Source organism: Periplaneta americana, chromosome 14 (genome assembly GCF_040183065.1).
Source record: "Periplaneta americana isolate PAMFEO1 chromosome 14, P.americana_PAMFEO1_priV1, whole genome shotgun sequence".
NCBI lineage: Eukaryota > Metazoa > Arthropoda > Insecta > Blattodea > Blattidae > Periplaneta > Periplaneta americana.
The window spans coordinates 26,952,421-26,975,882 of NC_091130.1; the positions used below are offsets into that span (position 1 = coordinate 26,952,421).

Genomic DNA, 23,462 nt, shown 5'->3' on the forward strand with positions numbered 1-23,462 from the left:
AGCCATTGCTATCCTCCTTTGATATAAATACAAAAAACATAAACATATAAAGATACATGGGAACAATAAAGTAAATATAAATATTAAAACAAAGTTAGGCCTAATATGAATTAAATAATAATCTTAATACAATAATAATCTTAATATAACAGTAATCTTAATACAAGGCAGCAGAATGTAATACAAACCGTATCATTTTCAGAAATGTACAGGGACATCATTTTATTTTTACTTCAATTTTTATTGTACCACCCCTTTCACTAATGTCCTTGCTAACGTCAGTCACACAAACTTACATCCGCTGTTGCTAGCAGTGAAATAAACATTACAGAGTACAGTGTGTTTCAGAAATATGTTGCATTTTCTATAGAAGAAAGAGCTTATATTATTGAAGTTTATTTTCACACAGGTATGGTGTGTAGCATAACTGAATTTATCTGTGTGGACTGAGCACAAGTGAAGATTAGAGTTACCGAAAGTACGATACCCTATAATATGGTACGGTACTTAACAGCATTATTTAAACAAGAGTTTTGTTTTACTGTTTGTAGGTGTGAAGGACGATGGTGGAAACTGGAATTACAATAGTGAACAACAGTTTTTTTTTTTCACAATTTCCTGATTATATCATTACGGAATATTTTCGTAGAAATATCATTAATCTGGTAGATAAATTTAGAGCAACGGAATGTACAGAAAGAAAGAAAAGTGTAATATGGCCAACAAAGGTGACAGAAGAAGCTGTAGAAGATGCTAGAGAAAGGATGCATCGAGGTCGTAATAAGTCGGTCAAGAAGTTAGCTGTAGAAATTGGGGTTTCTTACGGAAGTGCTCACAAAATTCTCAGGAATAAATTAGATTAGTAATATGCTGAATAAAGTAGACATTACATAATAAAGGGTGCGTCAGAAAGAACGGATGGATTTCAAACTATCGATACGCAACGAGGAGAGAGATAAAGTGAGGGGGACCACGACTGTTGGGTCAGCCATAGAATGCAGTTTCAGTTGAGAATATGGTGTTGGTCTGGTGTACAACGTGCTTTCATCGTAGAGACATTTTTGAAAAATGAAGAGTCTGTGATCGCCACTCAGGACTCATTTCGACATCGGATGTCACGCTAGGATTCCAACTCGGAATACAATTTTGCGGTGGGTGGCTTCATTTCGTATCACATGTTCAACATTAAAGAAGAAATCACCTGGACGAAATTCTATTGCACTGAGATTGTCCGAGGCTACGGTAAGATCTCGCGCCCTGCGACTTCTTTCTTTGGGACCATTTGAAGGCGTAAGTTTGTAAACATCGATCACATACACTGGACGAACTGAAGACAGCGATTCGTGAAGAAATCGTGGCAATTGCACCAGCTATGACTGTGAAAGTGATGGCGAACATCAGAAAACGCCTCGATGCCTGTATTGAAAGCCAAGGACATCATATGGATAATGTTGTTTTCCATAAATAAACTGCATGTATTGGTGAATATGTTGATAACAATAAATTTTTGATTTGATGAATCTTTATACAATTTTCTTGCCATGTGAAATCCATCCGTTCTTTCTGACGCACCCTGTATATAAACAGCCAGAAGACTTGAGTTTGTGAAAAAAAAAATTGTTACTATTCTACTGTTTTTTGATAAAATACTGTAAAGTAATGACCAAACTGAAAATCGTAGCATAAATGGATACACATTTTTCTCTCCTCCTATAGCTAGTAAAATGGTTTGTTTACATATTGCACTAGCGACTCCAAAGTCCTGTAATGGAAGGGGGGTAACAGTGTTTCCGAGTATAGCCAGGTTAATGTTAAAAATGTTAGTAAAAATAAAGTGATGTCCCTGTATTATATTGCTAGGGTTTATCGAAAATCAACGATACTCTGTCTGTGAGGACAAATGTCGAAACACAAATTCGCTCCAACTATTGTTGCCAGGATGCATACAATTACTGCATCGTTAAGGGTTAAGAAATGGAGTGCACACATACAAGGCGCTTGTTTCCTGTTCATAGAATAAACAATGTACATGGCTAGGCATTGCGGGTAATCGGAATGCCAGGAGACGGCGTCCTTTGTGGCGGCTCGGTAGATACAGACCGCTGGCACATGTAATTGTAATGGGGCAGGCCAAACACAGCTTGCTGCTTAATTTCACACGAATAATTGAATTCGACCCCCTGATCACATCTCCGCTGAGGTGTGCACACCGGCCAGATTTGTCTTTGGCTCAGCGTCCCGTGACGGTCCGTAATTATAGCGCCGTCCCAGATGTGCGCGTTTACTTATAAATCGTCCCCCCGCGTACGTACGTCCCACTTGAACATTTGTAATGCCACAGAGAGTTATAGGGTAGCCACAATAATTGTTTTAAGATATTCATGCAGTACTGGCATGTAGATATAGCCTACACTGTGTCCCAAAAGTCGTGGTGGGTTTCTGAGGATTATATTGTTTGAATGATTAGAGGCGGACATGTAATATTGGTCCCAGATGAAAATAAAACTCTCAAAATTTTTCATCTGTAAGTTTGAGGCACTGAAGGAAACAAAAAGGGTTTAGAAATTCTCGTCACCGGAACTGTCTTCCAGAGTGCTGCATTGGAGTTAAATCGCTCGCTTGAACTCGGTCGAGTGTCGCACCCTCGAGTGAGATACGATCGGTCGTGATACGCTCGTAATAAATAGAAACACAGTACAAGGTCATCTCACCGACATGTCTTATCTTGTATGGAAGGCGACAGATAAGATACACATATGTTTTGCTCACACGGTAAAAATAAGGCTTTATTTTCTGTGTTTATGACGAACGTTTAATGGAACAGTCAATGGAGCGTACCAAAACAGGAACATGAAGTTATAAATAAAATAGTATGAAAAACTTCGATATACAGTTATTATTGCTAATTAATAATTATACAATATTTGATTTATACCACATAAATATGATAGGTCCAAACATAGTGTTCCGCCTATATACTGCAGCAATGTAGAAACGTTTTACAAAATATTATTGATATAGCAGTAGATTAATAACAATATCAGTACAGAGATAACGTCACAGAAAATATAATAAAACGAATAATCATGCTGCACAACTGTTACAGACGCAAAGATTGATACACTAATTATTAGAGATTATTATTATTATTATTATTATTATTATTATTATTATTATTATTACTACTAGAAAACTTGATACAGTTCTTGCATTATCGTGATTGTGTTCTCCGTTTATAACAATTACATTTGCATCCAATAACATCTATCAGATGTGGCAAAAACAAAATCACTCCTGTGTGGGGGAAAAAAAAAACATTTACTTACAACATTTATATTACATTTTAAAGCAAGTTTTGTAGTTGTACTATGGAGAGGTTAGTTAAACACTGCAAAGTTTTGAAATGATAAACGTCTATGATGTTATTACACAGTTCATCACTGTAACAAGAACGAATGTCTAACGCTCGGCTTATACCGTTCGAGGATTTATCGCTCGTGACAATTTTACCCATCATGCATGTGCGCTACCTATTGTATTATGCTATGAACTACTTGGCGCTCGAGCGAAAACGTCCGATGTAGACCTCTGCTGTCTTCATTGTAGTATTTCATCACCGGACTTGTGGTTACCGATTACATTTTCGTAGACGCGGTAGAGGCATACAGTTTCCATGTTTTATTATTTTATTTTATTCAGTTATTTAAAAACTGTGGTTTATTTGACGACGCTCGCAACTGTCGAGATTATATCAGCGTCACAGATGTGCCGGAATTTTGTCCCGCAGGAGTGCCATTAAATCTACTGATATGAGCCTGTCGCATTGCATTTATCATTTAGTGTTCTGCCCAAGGGCAGGTCTTTCAATGCAAACTCAGCTTTCTCCAATCTTTCTTATTTTCTGCCTTCTTTTTCGTTTCCTCATATGATCCATATATCTTAATGTCATCTTTGACCTGATATCTTTTTCTACCCCGAACTCTTCTCCCATTTACCATTTCTTCCAGTGCATCCTTCAGTAGGCAGTTTCTTCTCAGCTATTGACCCAACCAATTTCTTTTTTTTCTTTCTGATCAGTTTCAGCAACATTCTTTCTTCGCTCACTCTTTCCAACACAGCTTCATTTCTTATTCTGTCTGTCCACTTCACACGTTCCATTCTTCTCCATCCTGTCGAATTTAAGCACACTTAAATGCCATAGACCTGGGCCGGGATCGAACTCGCAACCTCGAGCACAGAAGACCAGCGCTGTACCGATTGCGCTACCCAGGCCGATTCGGTTATTTAACGACGTTGTATCAATTACTAGGTAATTTAGCATAGATGGGATTGGTGATAGCGAGATGGTATTTGGTGAGATGAGGCCGAGAATTCGCCATAATAGACTAACTGACATTCGCCTTACATTTGGGGAAATTCTCGGAAAAAACCTAATGAGGTAATCAGCCCAAGCAGGAATCGAACCCGCGCCCAAACGTAACTCCGAATCGGCAGGCAAGTCACGGTTCTATGGAACTGTTATACAGGGGCATCATTTTATTTTTACTAACATTTCTAATATTAACCTGGCTATACCTTTGGATCAGCGATTGAGACCCGAAAACACCGTTTACAACCCCCTTCCAAGACTGGAGTTCGATGATACTGGCTTAAAATACAAATAAATCACTTTACTAGGTACAGGGGGGAAGAAAAGTAGTTCATCCATTTACGTAAACTAGGAAATATCACGCTTTCGAGTTTGATAATTTTCATTAGGTTTTTGTTTAATCAAAATATAGTAGAGTATTAACAATGAGTGTTTTTACTCACGAACTGAGCTGTCGAACCCGGGACCTTTGGTTCAACGTACCAACGCTCTACCAACTGAGCTACCCGGGAACTCTACCCGACACCGATCCAATTTTTCCCTCTGTATCCACAGACCTCAAAGTGGGCTGACAACCGTCAAGCAACCAACATTGAGTGCACACTAACTCTGTGTGACTTAAATTGTGGGTTTCTGTTAACGAATTGTTCCGTGCGCCAGGCATCGAACCCGGAACCTTTGGTTGGGTTTTTCCGAGGTTTTTCCCAACCGTTAGGTGAATGCCAGGTAATCTATGGCGAATCCTCGGAATCATCTCGTCAAATACTGCACCATCTCGCTATCACTAATCTCATCGACTCTAAATAACCTAGTAGTTGATACATCATCGTTAAATAGCAAACTAAAAAAATAAGAAACTATACTACAATATTTAGAAAAAAAAATGTCCGTCGGTGTAATAAGATCTTTTAAACTATCGCTGACTACGGAACACTCGTATGTTTGCGGAAGTGTCTCTGCTTCTGTTTGAACTGCAATGTATAATGAAACTGCACCGCCGTTGACACTGTGAATGTTTCAGTTCTCTACAACTTTATTAGTTGATACGGCAATCAATAGAGCAAACACCGCTTTGAGCCCGGCGCATAATCTTCAAATTGCTAACGAAGGTGTTGCAATTTAACTGTCGTGTTGATCTGTGAGATCAGGCTGAATACTTGATCCGCTGTTTGCTACATTTTAAATGTACAATGTTTCGTATCGAATTTTAGGTCCAACAGGAGAGTTCACAGTTACGTCTTAACCAGCCATGGAAAACATATCACACGCTGTTACACAAACCACAATAATTTTGATGTAGAATTATATCTTTCTCTCTTCACTAGGTAAGGAGAATATAACATAGAACTGATCGTTCCATAATAACGCAACCCCCCTCTCGCCGCTGTTGTTTGTATTCCCCTTCTTCTCCTTGTTCCTTTTTTTCCTTGTCTCCTCCTTATTTTCCTTGAATCTCCTTTTTTCTCTTTATATTTCTTTCGTATTCTTCTAGTCATCTTTGTCATCACCTTGTTATCATTGCATTCACCTTTTCTCCTTAATTTCTTTGCCATTTCCTTGTGCTTGTATTCTCCCTTTTCTCCTTGTTTTTCCTAGTTATCCTTGCATTCCCATTGGTCCTTTTCCCTTCCCGAACCCAAATTGCTCCTCTTCCAACTCTTCTTCCATGTTAGAATATAAACGTCGATTCAGTATTCGCGAGAGAATCTCCCCCCGAGTGCGATATCAAGGTAAAATATCCATTAAATTTGTTATTATTGTTTTGTCGTGACACAAGGTAATGAATAATAGCGTATAACTCATATTAAACAATAAGAAACATATTCTTAATGAAAAAGAATGACTATAAAAAAAGTGCAATTGTTGGAATATTAATTATTCCCTGTTATTTTCTACCCAGAGTTGCCAGATGTGGCTACTTGTCGCTATTCTGGCACCACTCATGTTCCTTGTGGCTACGAAAATTTCCACTTGGCGATCTGGCTACTTTTCTGGCGTCTTTAATGTTAAAATTATAAAAATAATCACAAAAAAACATAAGAATACAACACAAACATAAGAACACAAAAAATACATCACATTAACATACGAAAACAAAAACACACACAAAATTGCAACTTATTTCAAGAAATTAAATTACAACATCGCATACAGAACAAATAACACTCTACAAAAACATCTCAACACACAAACAACAGAAACAAACAAATACAACCACACACGCGTATACAAACTCAAATGTAACACCTGCAAAAACTTCTACATAGGACAGACAGGCAGATCATTTCAAACACGTTACAAAGAACACATCACAGCCATAACAAAATTACAAAACACCTCCACATATGCGGAACACATCACAAATGCTAACCACACCTACAGAGACATCAACTCAGACATGGAAATACTGCACATCCAAACAAAAAGTCACAAACTCAACACACTAGAATAATATGAAATATACAGACTCACGAAAACACACCCCAACGAAATTCTCAACACACAACTCAATTTCAGAACACACACACTCTTTGACTCTACATTATACCACACGAACACACCCTCATAGAAAAAACAAAAGGCGCCAAGACCAACAACGACCAGTTCTGAGGATGACTCATAAATAGGTCGAAACATGTAAACAAGGTACGTTGGAATTTAACACGAGAAAGTCTTATCATACAGAAGTTGTTGCAGGTGTTACATTTGAGTTTGTATACGCCTGTGTGGTTGTATTTGTTTGTTTGTGTTGTTTGTGTGTTGAGATGTTTATGTAGAGTATTATTTGTTCTGTATGTAATGTTGTAATTTAATTTCTTCAATGAGGTTGCAATTTTGTGTGTATTTTTGTTTTCGTATGTTAGTGTGATGTATTTTTTGTGTCCTTGTGTTTGTGTTGTATTCTTATGTTTTTTGTGATTATGTTTTTTTTTTAAGTTCATTACTCTTTTCACTATCAACTTCAGAGATAATTGCCTACTTTTTGGCGACTTGTTGGTGTATAATTGGCGACATTGGTCTAGAATAATCTGACAACCCTGTTTCTACCACTCTTTTTAAATTCGTCAAACTTATGATAAGGGTTTCAAGCCGTGATCTTTAGAACAACAGACAAACATGATATCAGTTAGGCTTATTGACGTCATATTATATTATGTTGTATAAATTTTCACCCATGGATAAATTCCTTGAAGCAATATCTATGTTTGTTGCTAATGTTGTGGGTCAGTTTCAAATACGAGCCTGTTAATTGGACGCTGATTAAAACACTACGGGCCACAGACAAAAGAACGGTAATAAACTATTAATGCAAACCAGACTCTAATTGTGTTCACTAGTTCATTTTGAATGAAACGCGTTTGACGCAGGAATCCACTATCGAATTATTTTACGTATTGTTCTGCCACATTCAAGTTCTCTCGGTATAGTTTTATTACAACCTGAAATCAAATGTTTTGCTTTTCATCTGTCCCTCTAACTGCCATTCCTGTGGATACAATGGACGATATACAGTTTGACCCGGTTTGATTACTTTAACGAATTGGATTGGAGATGGAAACGCCAATACGTTCTATTTTTATTATGTACCGCTATACCCGTAGCCTAAAGTCTCAAATGATTATAATTTTATAAAAGTAATATTCACAATTTTATTTCGATTTCACATTTTATTTCTTTTTAAATACAAATTTATTAGTCAGGACGATATAATTAAGGTCCCGCGCCGTGGCGTCGCGGTCTACGGCATCCCGCCTAGGACTCGCGTTACGGAATGGGCGCTGGTTCGAGTCCTCATGGGGGAAGAAATTTTCCCATGAAATTTCGGCCAGTGTATTAGTATTTTATTTTATTTATTTATTTAACGTGGTAGAGATAAGGCCGTCAGGGCTTCTCTGCCCCTCTACAGGAGATTCCAACTATAATATGAAGAATAAAATTACAATTAGTGTATGGGACCGGTGCTCATCCAGCATCGTGATGCACTTGGGGAGCTACAATAGGTAGCGAAATCCGGCTGCGAATACCAGTTATAATGGCTGGGGGGATCATCGTGCTAACCTCACGATACCTCCATTCTGGTTGGATGATCGTCCACCTCTGCTTCGGCATGTGGGCGTGAGGCCAGCAGCCGGCTGGTCGGTCTGTAGCGCCACGGATTATTATTATTATTACTATTATTATTATTATTATTATTATTATTATTATTATTATTATTATTATTATTATTATTATATAATTAAGGCTGTCTGAAATTTTTAAAATTCTAAATGTAGAGATACATATGAGATACATGATGATATTCTTAAATTTGTTTTTACCATACATTATTGATCTATTATTATGATGTATTATGTTAATTTTACTACAGAAAAAATATTAAAAATTTGTTTAAAAAAGCAGAAACATTACCCAACTGAATTGTTGTTTAAACATTTCAAAGTTTTCAACATTAAACAAATGTATTATTTTATTTCATTAAAATATTTTCATAGAAATTTTAATAACTTTGAAAGGTATATACATAAATATAGAACTAAAAATATGAATTCTCTGCGTTTGTCTGAACCAAAATGTAAAACCGATGCAGCTTTTTATCAAGGTCCAAGATTATTAAACACATTTTATTCCAATAATATTTCAACCACGAATCCTCTCCAAAATTAATAAAAAAAAATAAAAAAATGTATTGGATTTATAGTTTGGGTTTAAACATATTAAACACTATTTAATCTGTATTCACTCTCAATATTAATTTTATTTTTGTCTGTATTGGAATCCCCTCCTGAGCACGAGTCTTGCTCATTAAAGAGTGGGCTAGTTTATCTTTCATTGTATTTATTAATTTGTATTCATTTCAAACTTACCAGCAATAAAAATAAATAAAAAATTAATCAGTGTTCATTGACGGTAATTTCTTTAAAACTCGAAGGTTGTCAAAATAGTTCCTATATTTAAAATTGGAGATCGCCTAAACTCAGTAAATTATGGACCTTTATCTATTGTTACATTATTTAAAACAATTATCGAATCAATAATAAAACCCAATCCATTGAGTATTTTGTAGAAAATTCTTTTTTTTTCCACTTCTTAATTTTGTTTTAGAAAACACATGTGTACTATAAATGCCGTAGAAAAGTGGACTATCAGCATAATGTCTGGATTGGATAATCATGATGATCATACGACCCGTTAAAAAATTTGAATATGTCACTCATGATATTATTATAATGAAATTGAAGTATTATGGTATTTATGGTTATGAACTAAATTTATTTAGAAGTTATGCGTCCAATCATACTCAAGTATTTTTTTTTGGAAGACAGTTTATTCTAAGAAGGAAACTGTTGACAGTGGAGTCCCCCAAGGGTACGTTTTGGGACCTATCTTGTTTTAAATTATGATTAATGATTTATCTGCAAGTGTGAATTGTGATACTGTTACTTTGCTGATGATGTAACAATTTAACTGAATAATAGTGATGTTAACATTCTAAATAAATCATGTCTCCTTCAATTGATAACATTGTACGTTAGTTTCAAATTAAAGAACTGGGTTAAATAATTCTAAAATACAAAAGATTTCTGCTTTGTTTTTAAGGGATTTATGCAATACTGAAGGTCTGAAATGAGTTAAAAATACCTAGGTACTTAGTATTATTATGGATTCCAATTTGAGTTGGGATCAACACATTAATTATGTATGTGGTAGACTATCTCGTGCAACTCTTTTCCTACGCAAATTAAAAATCCTGGTCCCAAAATTATTTCTAATAAAGACATATTATGCTTTTTCAAGTATTGTACTATGAAATATCTATCTTTGGGGTAATGAAATGGTATATCTATAGTTTTCTATTTCCAGAAGAAAGGATTGTGTATCTTCACGGATTCCCCTCGTAATGCTCATTGCATGCCCCTATTCATCAAAGAAGGCTTTAATTACTGTAATTAATCTACGTATATATCTTTCATCGTTTATCGAAAGTTAAACAACATTTTAAATGATTATTTCTCCAGATTTCAGATTCATCAGTATCCAAGTAGGTATAATAATTATTTACTTATGCAACCTTATGTAAAATTCGATAAATCTAAATATTAGTTTGATTTTATGGACATTACTAATTTCAATAACCTGTGTGAAGAAGGTGACAAGATCTCTCACACAAAGGGTCGATTTCTAAAACGAGGTCTAGATCACGGCCATGGCTTTAAACCGCGTTTGGATTTATAAAACGAGGTCTTTTTCATTTTTCTGGGCCATGGCTCGAAACCATGGTCTGAAGCAGAGACCACGGCTGGGGTAGGTTTAAAACCATGGCCTCATATATACAAGATAGAGGTAGATGATCAGCTGGGTGATTATCAAAGGAAAATTTGTCTCTACGGATATTAAATCCTCGGATTAGAGTAATGAGAGACAGGAATAATCCTTTATAACTATATAACGACATCAGGCGGATATTTCGATTTTCGAAGGAATCAACGCAAAATTCAGCAAGAATGCTAAATAATAATCTGCAACGAAATGCAAGAGGCGGCAAGTTGACAATTTTTTTACACCTTCTTGTTGCTTTGAGGGAAGTAAGATATAATATTTTATATTAATTATGCCTTTGTACCTGTAAGACGATATAACTTAATTCTTAGTCTTTACAATAGTTTTGGTCATTTTATTTAATACTCGAAATTGATGTGGGTCTATAAGAATATGAATCAAACATGATTTTGTCTTCTCATTTTAAGTTTTATCCTACTGGGGCTTTCCACGTAGTAAGTCTAGTATATGTGAAAATATGTAGAACCACACTACATTTTAGTTTCAATTGAGATTTTAATCCAGTTAATACTTAGGTTATTAATTCCTTAGAACTGGATTTTCAGGTAGTTAATGTTGGTAGTAGTTATGAACAAATGATAAAGTACAACATGAACGCTCGATTTATGGTAATTATTTGGGCAATATCATTCTGGTACCTAAAAATCTGTTCCCTATTAAATACTAAGTAATGCTAGTATTTTAAACGCACATATATTCTGTAAATTAGTAAATATAACAATACCTTAGCTGAGAACAAAAGAATGTAACTTACTGCTTGTTTACTACTGTTTATGCTTGTGAATTGAATTATTCTACTTAAACGACATGTACAATTTTATATAGCTCAACTAAAATATGTTTTTATATTGACTTAATCTGTTTACTATGTATTGTATTTTTTGTTTAGCATAACTGATGAATTGTATGTACTGTAAATTGAATAGTATACTGTATAGGTCAACTGGTGAATTGTTTAAGCTTATAAATTCGATAAATCTACTTCATATGAATTGTATAGCTTAACGAAAATAAGTTTGTAAATTGAACTAATTTGATTGCATATGTTTGTATAGTTTGGCTGATGAATTGTATATGTTCTTAAAATGATTACTAGCCTGTGTAGCTCTACTGATGAATTGTATATAGACCTACTGTAAATTGAATGGTAATATGTATAGCTCAACTGATGAATTGTTTATGATTATAAATTGAATTAATCTACTTGATATTAATCGCACAAATTTGTATAGCTTAATGAAAGTATGCTACTTTGTATTGTATATATTTGTATAGTTTTGGCCGATGAATTGTATATGCTTTAAATTGAATAGTAATCTATATAGCTCTACTGATAAATTGTTTGCGTTTGTAATTTGAAGTAGTTTGCATGATATGTATTATTAATTTCTGTATATCACAACTGGTTGAATTGTTTATGCCTTAAATTTAATTAAATTGTTTTGTATTATAATATAGCTCAACTTATGAATGATCGTTTGCGTTTGTAAATTTAATAATGTGATTGGCTATGTATTGTATACTTTTAGTAGAGCCATCGATGTAGCTCAGTCGGCAGACTCGCCGGGCCGCTGACCCGGAGCTGCGTTCGGGCTTGGGTTGGATCCCCCTTTGGACTTTGGTTTCTTCGGAGGTTTTCCCCAGCCGTGGGATTGAAGCCGGATGGTCTATGGCGAGTCCTTGGCATCAACCCCTTTGATTTGATTACCCCCTTTGATTTGATTGCCTGGTTGGGTTTTTCCGAGGTTTCCCCCACCGAAAAGGCAAATGCCGGGTAATATTTTGGCGAATCCTCGGACCTCATCTCATCTCACTACATCTCGCCAAAATGTAAAAAAAAATGCACAAAATTGTAAAAATTGTAGAAAATTACTAACTTGTAAAACTATAAAAATTTGTAAAAATTGTAATTGTAATATTGTAAAATGTTGACATGTTCCACATCTTAAAGCTTCATTGCTCATGTAAGATCTATGGAATAAAATAAATGAATGAATGAATGAATGAATGAATGAATGAATGAATGAATGAATGAATGAATGAATGAATGAATGAATGAATGAATGAATGAATGACTGCAATTCAATAAAAATATTAATCCCGATGTTCATTTCTTTCTAATATCGACTGTTTACAAGAATAAAAATCGATTCTAAGCTGTGTTGCCATATATAAAACCGACGAAGCTCGGTTTCTTCTCAAGCCGCGACTCGACTTCGTTTTAGAAATCGCATAAGGATTCAGACCTCGATCGTGGTTTAAGATCCGAGGTTTGGAATCACGATTTCGTCCGTGTTTTAGAAATCGACCCAAAAAGTTTAAATCTGTTCTGCATCAATGACAAAACAATAATCTTACAACTTAATTAAATTAATTTTTGAGACAATTTTGAACGATTGCTCTTAGTATGTATCACCTTCTATGACTAGTCTATATATTGCTATGTGAGGTTATGACAATAAAATCGATCAATCGATCGATCATTCAAGATCAACCAGCCAGCCATCCAGTCTATCAATTTTCAGGTATTTTTATCCTGTTTCCATCCGCTTTTAATTTATGTTTTAACTCCTTCCACCCATTGACCGTATTTGATTGATTGATTCATTCATTCTTACGTTCATTTTGTCATATTTTATTATTTTTTCCCATTTTTACTAAATCATTAATTAACGTTGTTTCTTTCCACTATCTTTTCACATTTCTTCTTCATATTTTCTTATTGTTTATTTTTTCTTTCCTTATTCGTTTTTACACAGGTTTTCTGTACTTTTTCCCCATTTTTCTTGTTTTCTTTTTTCTTTCGTTCCTTCCTCCATGTTTATAATGTTTTATATTTTTCTATTTCCTTTGATTTCATTTCCTTATTTCCTTCTTCGTTTTCTCAGTTGTTTGAAGTATTTTTCTATTTTCCTTGTACTTTCAGTTTCTTCCATTTCTTCTCAATTTTTTCATGTTTTTCTATTTCTATTATCCTTGCTCTTTCATTGTCTTCCTTTTTTCCTTTCATGTTTTTCCACTATTTTCCTTCTTATTTCATTTTCTTACTAACCTTAATCTTTTTAATCATTTTTATGTTTTATCCTATTTTATTTCTTCTTTCATTTACTTCCTTTCCTTCTTCAATTATCTCAACTTTTTATATAGGACCTATGTACCTATTTTCCTTATACTTTATTTGCTTTATTTCCTCTTTCGTTTCTTCTCATATTTTGTTGATTTTATCTCCCCATTTATTTTAGTTCCACTTTCTTACCCTCTTCTTTTTTCATGTTTCCTCATTTTTGCAATTTCTTCGCTCATTTATTTTCTTTTCCATATTTCTGTTACTTTTTTATTCTCTTTTCATCTCTCTTTCGTTCCTTATTTGTTTTTACTCCTTTTTCTAACTTATTGATTTTTAGTTCTTTCATCCGTTTTCTTTTAACTTTCGTTTTTTATTCTTCTTCATTTTTTGTTTTACTTTTCCTTTTCGTTCTTTTCCTGTCTCTCTATTTTCTCGTCCATTCTCCCTTCCTTCTCTTCTTAATTTTTTGCTATTTTCATTCTGTTGAATCCTTATTTAATTGTTTGTTATTCATTCCTGTTTCTTTTTCGTTTTTCATTCCTGTTATTTTTCGTTATTTTCCCGCTATTCTTTTGTTTTTATTTATGTATTTATTCTTTGTTCTCTTCTTTACCCGATTTATTTTTCTGGATTTTCCTTGTTCTCTTTTCCTTTTTCATTTCCCTTTTTTATTTTTCCATTTCCACCATTCTTTTCTCTTCTTTATTATTTTTCTTCCTTGTCGTCTCTCTTTTCCTTCGTTACTTCTTCCTTATCTACGTGATTAATAATTTACTTATTTTCCCCTGAAAGATCAATTTACTTTTATATAATTTTATTATTATCTTCCCTCCATTTTTACATAATTCTAAACACCAACCTTGCTGTGCAGACTTCTACACCTGTGTCTCTACATTGATACGATGTCAGAACAGCACTAACTGCACCACTAATGTAATGCTATCACCCACATGTCGATTCAGTGCCCATTTTTCACATACGTTAATGCAATTTCTTGTTATTAACATTTAATTGTGTTCACTGCATTGTTGCCCCGTCTTCATTCATCTGATAGCTGTTGGTTCTGAATAGCCACTGGCCCGTACTTTTTCAGTCGATGTTTTGATGCGTTATGAGCAAATATATCAATGGTTGAGTGGTATATTATTTCAAGCGTCAACGAGTCCGATCGCTAACCGATTCGTGTTTCACTTTTAATTGTCCTTGTTATGCATTGTGTAATACAAAGCTTTATTTTTATAAAGTTTAGTAGCGGGAACTTTTAAAATACAATTTTCAATAACACGATGTCTATCTATATACAGGGTGTAGCCAAAAGGTACGTCAACACTTTGGGGGGACATTACACACTTCTAGAGGATGAATAGTAAATTATGCAACGAGCCTATAATGAAGGTAATTAAGAAGTGAGTATGGATATTTATGAAACGAACGCAAGCGAGTTTCATAATTTTCATACGAGCTTCTTAATTACCATTATAGGCGAGTTTCGTACGACTTTTTATGCTCGACCATATTTCTAACTTGATATTATTAATTTTATTGTATCTGACCTGGAGCAATGTCCCGTATGTTGTGAGATGTGCGCAAACGCGAAAGTATTGATTTTTTTCCGAGGAACAGATGTCCACATTGACCTTGCTAGGCCATAAGAACCTACAGAGATAACATTGAAATAAAATTAGACATTGAAAAACGAGATGACAAATTGAATTTATTTGAATATTATTTACAATTAACGCTAATTATTATAGTAACAGAACATAACCTTCTGCGACAGTATTGGATTTCCAGCCTCTGTGACTTTTCGCTAATTCTCTTTCGATTGCATTTCCGAGAATAATCGATAACGGTAGAAAGCTCACCTGTCAGTGGCTGAACAGATGTAACCTGAGTCGTCAGTGGCTGAAAGACCTGAACTTTAATGAGTAGGTGTACTTTAATGACATGCATTAAAGGACTGCTACCAGGTGTATAATTACTACATTTCGGCATGGTCGAGCATAAAATATGTTACATGAACATAGATCCGGAAGTTATGTATTTCCTTGTTAGTGCTCTTTTTTTACAATTCTGTTTACATTGTATGACATACAAGCTAGTTTGTTTTTGTGAAGAATGTCATATACATATTGTGAATGAATGAAGTGAATTTATTGATACACAATAAATTATACAAACTCATGTACACAAGATACTTCGCACGTGCCCGTACGGCCATTCGTGCTATAACTATGCACAGTTTGAAACTCCAAAGAAAACAAAAATAATACTACTAATAATAAAATAGTAAAACAACAGTTATTATTCCGGGGTTCGATCCCAGGTGGTGACAGGTTTTTTTTTCGTTGCCAAACTTTCAGATCGGCCCCGAGATTCACTCAGCCTCCTATAAAATTGAGTACCGGGTCTTTCCCGGGGGTAAAAGGCGGTCAGAGCGTGGTACCGACCACACCACCTCATTCTAGTGCCGAGGTCATGGAAAGCATGGGGCTCTACCTCCATGCCCCCCCAAGTGCCTTCATGGCACGTTACGGGGATACCTTTACCTTTTACCTTTTTTTTTTACAGTTATTATTATTACTACCGTTATAATTAATTATCACACTTACAACTAATCTAACTTCATACCAAATTTCACAAAAATAATAAAAATAAAATACAGTAAAACCCCGATTATCCGTCACCCTATTAACCGATTGGTGAATTATCTGTCTTTCTCTGTCGCAGAAAAAAATATGAAGTACTGTACATTAAATTAGTGCCAATTTTTTCTACAGAGTGGTTTTTTACAATAAAGTGGTGAATATTAAGCATTTTACTGTGGATATTTCATTTCCTATTAAAAATGTTTGATTGATGAATGAAATTTGATGTGATCTAACGATTATAATGATTGTTAAAGTTAATATTGAGTAGATCAGAAAATAGATAATTCGTATATTTTCTCCAATGTTTATGACCACTAATATTCATCTCATATGAACCTTTACCCTTACGCATTATTGCCTATTCTTCGAGGGGCCGTACTGTTTAACTTCTATGAAAAATGTCTTCTACAAGTGTCAAAAGAAAACATGTTGTACTACGGAAAAAAGTGCCAGTAATTGAGTGGTTTGGGAAAGAGAAAATGTGGTTCATTTCACTTCACAATAGAAACAGGAATTACAAATTTGCGCGATTTAGGCTAATAAAAAAACAAAATAAAACTGTATAAATTTGTGAATCTACAACATGAGACCTCTACTATTCCTATCTTTCCACAGAGAGTCGTCATAAGGAGATTCCTTGGCCATTAAAAACCTGTCGTAGAAAACCAGACTTAAGTACAATAAATAATGTTTTAATAACTGACTTATTGGAAAATCAAGCACGAATTGCAACAAAACAGACTTAAATTAGTGAACTTCTGATCCACTACCTAGCGTATTAAAAGAAAAGACCATGGAGGAAATTACGAAAATATTGTGACAGCGACGTGAGATTCGAACTCACGGCCAGCGTCCCGCAAGAGAGAAGATCGCGCGGGCTCCACGGAGCACTGAGGGACGGCGCGCGGCGGAGAGAAGAGAGGGGGAAAGGGCCTACGCGGCGAGGGAGTGTGCACGCGCGACTGCTGCGTGCTGAGTGAAGGGGGGACGGACCCTCCCGACTCTTCGAGAAGTCCGTCGAAGTGGAAAAATCGGGAATTCGAACTTTCTAGGCTACGTCGCTGTGGTTATAAAAGAAGAAGCGCGAGGGAACTCGGACAGTGTGTGTGTGATTCATGATTAGTTCAGTGAGTAAGCCAGTGAACAGAGCAAGCTAGCCAGTCTTGTGTACCGGAGTTCGACTTGAGTGTGCGTCCGAAGGCCTGAGTTCGAGTGCAGTGGACCGCAGTTGGAGGGACCTGAGTTCGAGTGCAGTGGACCGCAGTTGGAGGGACCTGAGTTCGAGTGCAGTGGACCGCAGTTGGAGGGACCTGAGTTCGAGTACAGTGGACTGTCTCTGAAGGTCTGTGGTTCGAGATACTGTGAACTCGAGTGACTGAGCTAGAAGAACTGTGAACTGAGAACTGACAGTTCTGATTTGTAAATAGTGCTTTGTAAATATTAGTTAAGATTAACAGTTCATTGTTGTTCGTAATAGTCCAAGTAAATTGTCATTGTCGTCAGTGGAGAGCAAATCCCATTGTTGCCGAGAGCGTTTAAGGTGAATTGTAGAAAGAAATTATTATTGTTGAGTTGAAATAAATTTACAATATTATGTACTTAGATAAACACAATATAATATTTGTTACTCAGTCAAATAACAAATCAATGTAAAATAATGACTTATATTATATGGTCATTAAGTTTTATATACATGAATTACAAATTGCAAACGTTTTCGCCCATTCAGGCATCTTCAGGCACAATAATTATACAATATCTCAATGTAAAACTGCGTAGCCATTATATTGGTGGTAGATAAACTGTTTCAGATTAATGATGTACAAAACATCTCCATAATTAAAATGTAATATTACAAGTCATAAAATTAAAATAATATTAAAAACCACGTAGTGTTGTAATTAAACTTCATAATATTCTGTGCAATTCTTGTTCAATACAGTCCAATGAGTGATGAATTATGTCTGAAATATATAAATAAATACGAAATAGAATTAGGAAATTATCAAATGTGAAAGTGTAATCGGATTGGATTGGATAAGTAAAAGTACTCACGTCGTTTGAACGTGGCAATTACGTGAGTACTTTCAATTATCCAATCCGATTACACTTTTACATTTGATAATTTCCTACTTCTATTTCGTATTTATTTATATATTTCAGACATAATTCATCACTCATTGGGCTCTACTGAACAAGAGTTCCACAGAATATTATGAAGTTTAATTACAACACTACGTGGTTTTTTACATTATTTTAATTTTATGACTTGTAATATTACATTTTAATTATGGAGATGTTTTGTACATCATTAATCTTAAACAGTTTATCTACCACCAATGTAATGGCTACACAGTTTGATATTGAGATAATGTATAACTATTGTGCCTGAAGATGCCTGAATGGGCGAAAACGTTTGAAATTTGTAATTCATGTATATAAAACTTAATGACCATATAATATAAGTCATTATTTTACATTGATTTGTCATTTGACTGAGTAACAAATATTATATTGTGTTTATCTATATTAATTGACAATCTGAATATTTCCATCATGCTTTCTAAATTATGTACTTGGTTTATGTAAACTTTTTATGCTATGGATTATCCGATTTTTTCGATTAACCGTTCACTCCACCCCCTTCATTACCACGGATAATAGAGGTTCTACTGTAAATGTAAGATATGAAAGAAAAAAACACAGAGAAACATATATATATATTTTTATTAGGTTATTTTACGACGCTGTATTAACATCTAGGTTATTTAGCGTCTGAATGAAATGAAGGTGATAATGCCGGTGAAATGAGTCCGGGATCCAGCACCGAAAGTTACCCAGCATTTGCTCGCATTGGGTTGAGGGAAAACCCCGGAAAAACCTCAACCAGGTAACTTGCCCCGACCGGGATTCGAACCCGGGCCATCTGGTTTCGCGGCCAGACGCGCTGACCGTTACTCCACAGGTGTGGACCATATATATAAACAATTCAATTCCTTATTGAAACGGTACCAAATAATAAATATAAAGGTAATACATAAAAACATACACACGCAATAAAAACAAATAGAAAAAACACATAATAAATACAAAAAGATCATTATCCCCTAATTACCTCATTCGCTCAGTGTTAATACTACTCATTACAATACTAATAAATAACTCTTTCCCTTATTTCCTCGGCCCCCTCCCCCTCGGCCAGTTCCACACTCAGCTGTCGAATTTTTCCCATAAATCTTCCCACATCCTCACAGAATTTAGCGTTATTTGATAATTATATCATATGTTGCCAAGTGTCCCCTGCTAGATGTAATGAAGGACTCTGGCAGGAATCGTTTCCTCAGAACTTCTGTGGCTTCACACTCCGATAAAATATGGTGTGATGTCTCGCCTCTACCGCAAAGAGGACATATTCCTGCCCCCACTTAGTTGACGATTTTAAGTGCCCTTCAAGCTCCTAGACGAAACCAGGTTAAGCCCAGTCTGCCTTCTCTGCTTCCTCCACAGAGGTATAACTCGGTTCTCCAATTTGTTTTGATCATCGATTGGATCTCGAGAGCAACCTTATCCCTGTTTTCCCCTTCTGTTATTTGTCTGTCTATTATCGTATACATAGTACACTACATCCTATACCAGAACATAAACACAAGAACTGTGGGAAAAGTACTGAACGAAATTTGATTAGGTAATGTAAGATAATATGGCACGGGAAAATCTGAAAGTGTCTCATCATAAATGCTCAGAATGCCCTTCGTTAGCATGAATACATATGTGCACCAACCCGCCGTCACACTGAATTCAGGATGAGCTGATGCACGGAAGAATTTCGGATTGTCTCGCAGCCTTCCATAATACTGTACAGCAGGGATCGGCAAAAATGTCATCGTGATCACTAGCAATAGTGACGTAGCAGGGGCAGCGCTGTAAACTGTCTGTGTTTCACCCCCTCCCTTCCGTCCAACTCCCCTACTACGCCAGTACACAGGCATCTATCAGTGGCGGGTTACCCGATTAGATTTATATTGCCTCTTTCTCAAAACCTTGAACGTCTGTTCGGAAACGCATGTTTAAGGGACAATTGGAGGAACAGTGTTTGTTGTTCATTATGGTGACAATGTAGACGCCTCTTGTGTCCTGAAATTCTAATAGACACTTATAAATCAAACCTCTAGCGACATTACAACACGTCATAAGATTATCACGAAATCATAGGTAAGCACGAACATATCCAGTGTAACGTCCACACCTGCGAGTCTGGCCGCGAAACCAAGTGGCCCGTGTTCGATTCCCGGTCGGGGCAAGTTAAATGGTTGAGGTTTTTTCCGGGGTTTTCCCTCAACCCAATATGAGCAAATGCTGGGTAACTTTCGGTGCTGGACCCCGGACTCATTTCACCGGCATTATCACCTTCATCTCATTCAGACGCTAAATAACCTAAGATGTTGATAAAGCGTCGTAAAATAACCCACTAAAATAAAAAATAATTCCAGTGTAACTGTAAACGCAAAATCTATAGAGTAGAAAATAAGTATAAAAATAATTTTCTTTTCATAAGCCTGGACGGGGCGAAGCAATTAAAACATTTTGGGTGCTATTCATAGACATTTCGCAGCACGCGCTACGAGCGTACTAAGCTAGCCCCGGCTATCCACTGGTTACTAGTACAGAATTCAAATCATATCCTATCACTAACACTGGTTTATGAATACGAAAAACGCTGATAATCCACCGGAAGCCCGAGCTAAAAATGTCTATGAATACGGTCCAAAAAAACTAAACTCAAATAACTGTTCCGGTACTAAAATATGATGAAACAAGCTAAGTTATTGCTTTGAAATGGCAAAATCATTGAAGTGCTATAATGGACAGTTCATTAAAACATGTCTGAATAAAGCTTTTAACATTATTTGTCCCGAATAATCTGATGTTTTTAACAGTATGAAATTATCTACACGAACAATACAAAGGACGGCAAGGGATATTGAAACACTAGCTGAACGAGAAATAAAATCAAAGATGGATAAACAGTGGTCTAATCTCTCGTTTAAGGTAGAAACACAGATATGGATGCAGTAGAATTGGTAATATCCACCCGCGGAGTTACGAAGGGTTTCTTTGTATAAGAATATTTGCTCGATGTCATTGCACTTAAAGGAAATACAACAGGAAAGGAGTTAGTCCTAGCATGAAGAAAATATATAGAATAAATTAAATAATAATAATAATAATAATAATAATAATAATAATAATAATAATAATAATAATGTAGTATTAACAATAACGATGTCTTGCTTATTTACCACATCTCAGCTTTATTTTGGGGAGGTGTTTTCCTCTCGCACATTATGTTAGTAGTTAGTAGATTAGTGTATGATCTAATATTAAAATTTATTTTGTCTGACAACATGAAATTCATTGCTTTCATTAAACAGTTTACGAATCACGAGACCTAACCTAAAAAATATTTAGTTTGATCACGTGAAATGATTAGTAGCCTACGAATTTCGAAAACGAATGCCACTTTGAAATGTATGCTTTAGAATATTTACTCTGTTATTGTAATATAAATCTAAACACGAAAGAAATTAATTAAAATTTGAAATGGTATTTCTATCGATTACCCAATGGCGTGTTATCACACGAAATATGTTATATTTATTTACATTTAGCCTACCTGACTCTAGTCTTGAAATTGTAACCACAACACAAAGCAACTCATACATTAACTATAATGTATTAATATTAATACTGATATTTACTAATTATTAGGATGTTCAAATTTCACTAGCTTCCAGTAGGCCTAATGGGCTCAGAAATCTAGAACAATTTGAATTTTCAGAATTTAAACTACCGACAATTTGTGTCACTGCTGCCAACATAACAGTTATAAAATCACTACCAATTGTAATATTTCTCAATACCGAAATTCGAAACGAAGTTGGTAAAAGAAAATTCAACCTGCAAACTAGAAAATCACCATAATCTACTAGCTTATGTAGTAATAGGGGAAAAATGGTTAGGTTTCACCCTTAGATTTTTAAGTAAGCTGACACAGACTATATCTGTAGTAACAGACATGACTCGAAATACGACTTAAAAAGTTACTAGATGGAGTAACGTGTTACTAATTCAGAAGACAATTGTTCGGAAATATACTGAATATAGAACGAAACATAGCAGCTATGTAGAGTAGCGGCAGACGACCAAAGATAGGACTATGGATGTTTTTCTATGGAAAGCATTTTAAATAAATCTAAACTAGTTTGGTGTGTTAGAGAATGGCAATATTTTATGTCCTCACTTATTTCCCGCTGTCTTAAGGTGATACGTATGAGAAATGTTTTCATATGATTAACTTGTAAAATCTAAAAAAAGATCGTGACTAGCAAACGAAAATTTACGAGTTGTAAAGGGTGCGTCAGAAAGAACGGATGGATTTCAAACTATCGATACGCAACGAGGAGAGAGATATAGTGAGGGGGACCACGACTGTTGGGTCAGCCATAGAATGTAGTTTCAGTTGAGAATATGGTGTTGGTCTGGTGTACAACGTGCTTTCATCGTAGAGACATTTTTGAAAAATGAAGAGTCTGTGATCGCCACTCAGGACTCATTTCGACATCGGATGTCACGCTAGGATTCCAACTCGGAATACAATTTTGCGGTGGGTGGCTTCATTTCGTATCACAGGTTCAACATTAAAGAAGAAATCACCTGGACGAAATTCTATTGCACTGAGATTGTCCGAGGCTACGGTAAGATCTCGCGCCTTGCGACTTCTTTCTTTGGGACCATTTGAAGGCGTAAGTTTGTAAACATCGATCACATACACTGGACGAACTGAAGACAGCGATTCGTGAAGAAATCGTGGCAATTGCACCAGCTATGACTGTGAAAGTGATGGCGAACATCAGAAAACGCCTCGATGCCTGTATTGAAAGCCAAGGACATTATATGGATAATGTTGTTTTCCATAAATAAACTGCATGTATTGGTGAATATGTTGATAACAATAAATTTTTGATTTGATGAATCT

At 35.4% G+C, this 23,462-nt stretch overlaps 1 protein-coding gene across 1 annotated transcript in view; it reads right to left on the reverse strand.

The window, feature by feature from the left end:
- The window catches only part of bma (SCY1-like protein bma), a 1,113,807-nt gene that overhangs the window by 197,069 nt on the left and 893,276 nt on the right, over positions 1 to 23,462 (reverse strand). The window lies entirely within an intron of this gene.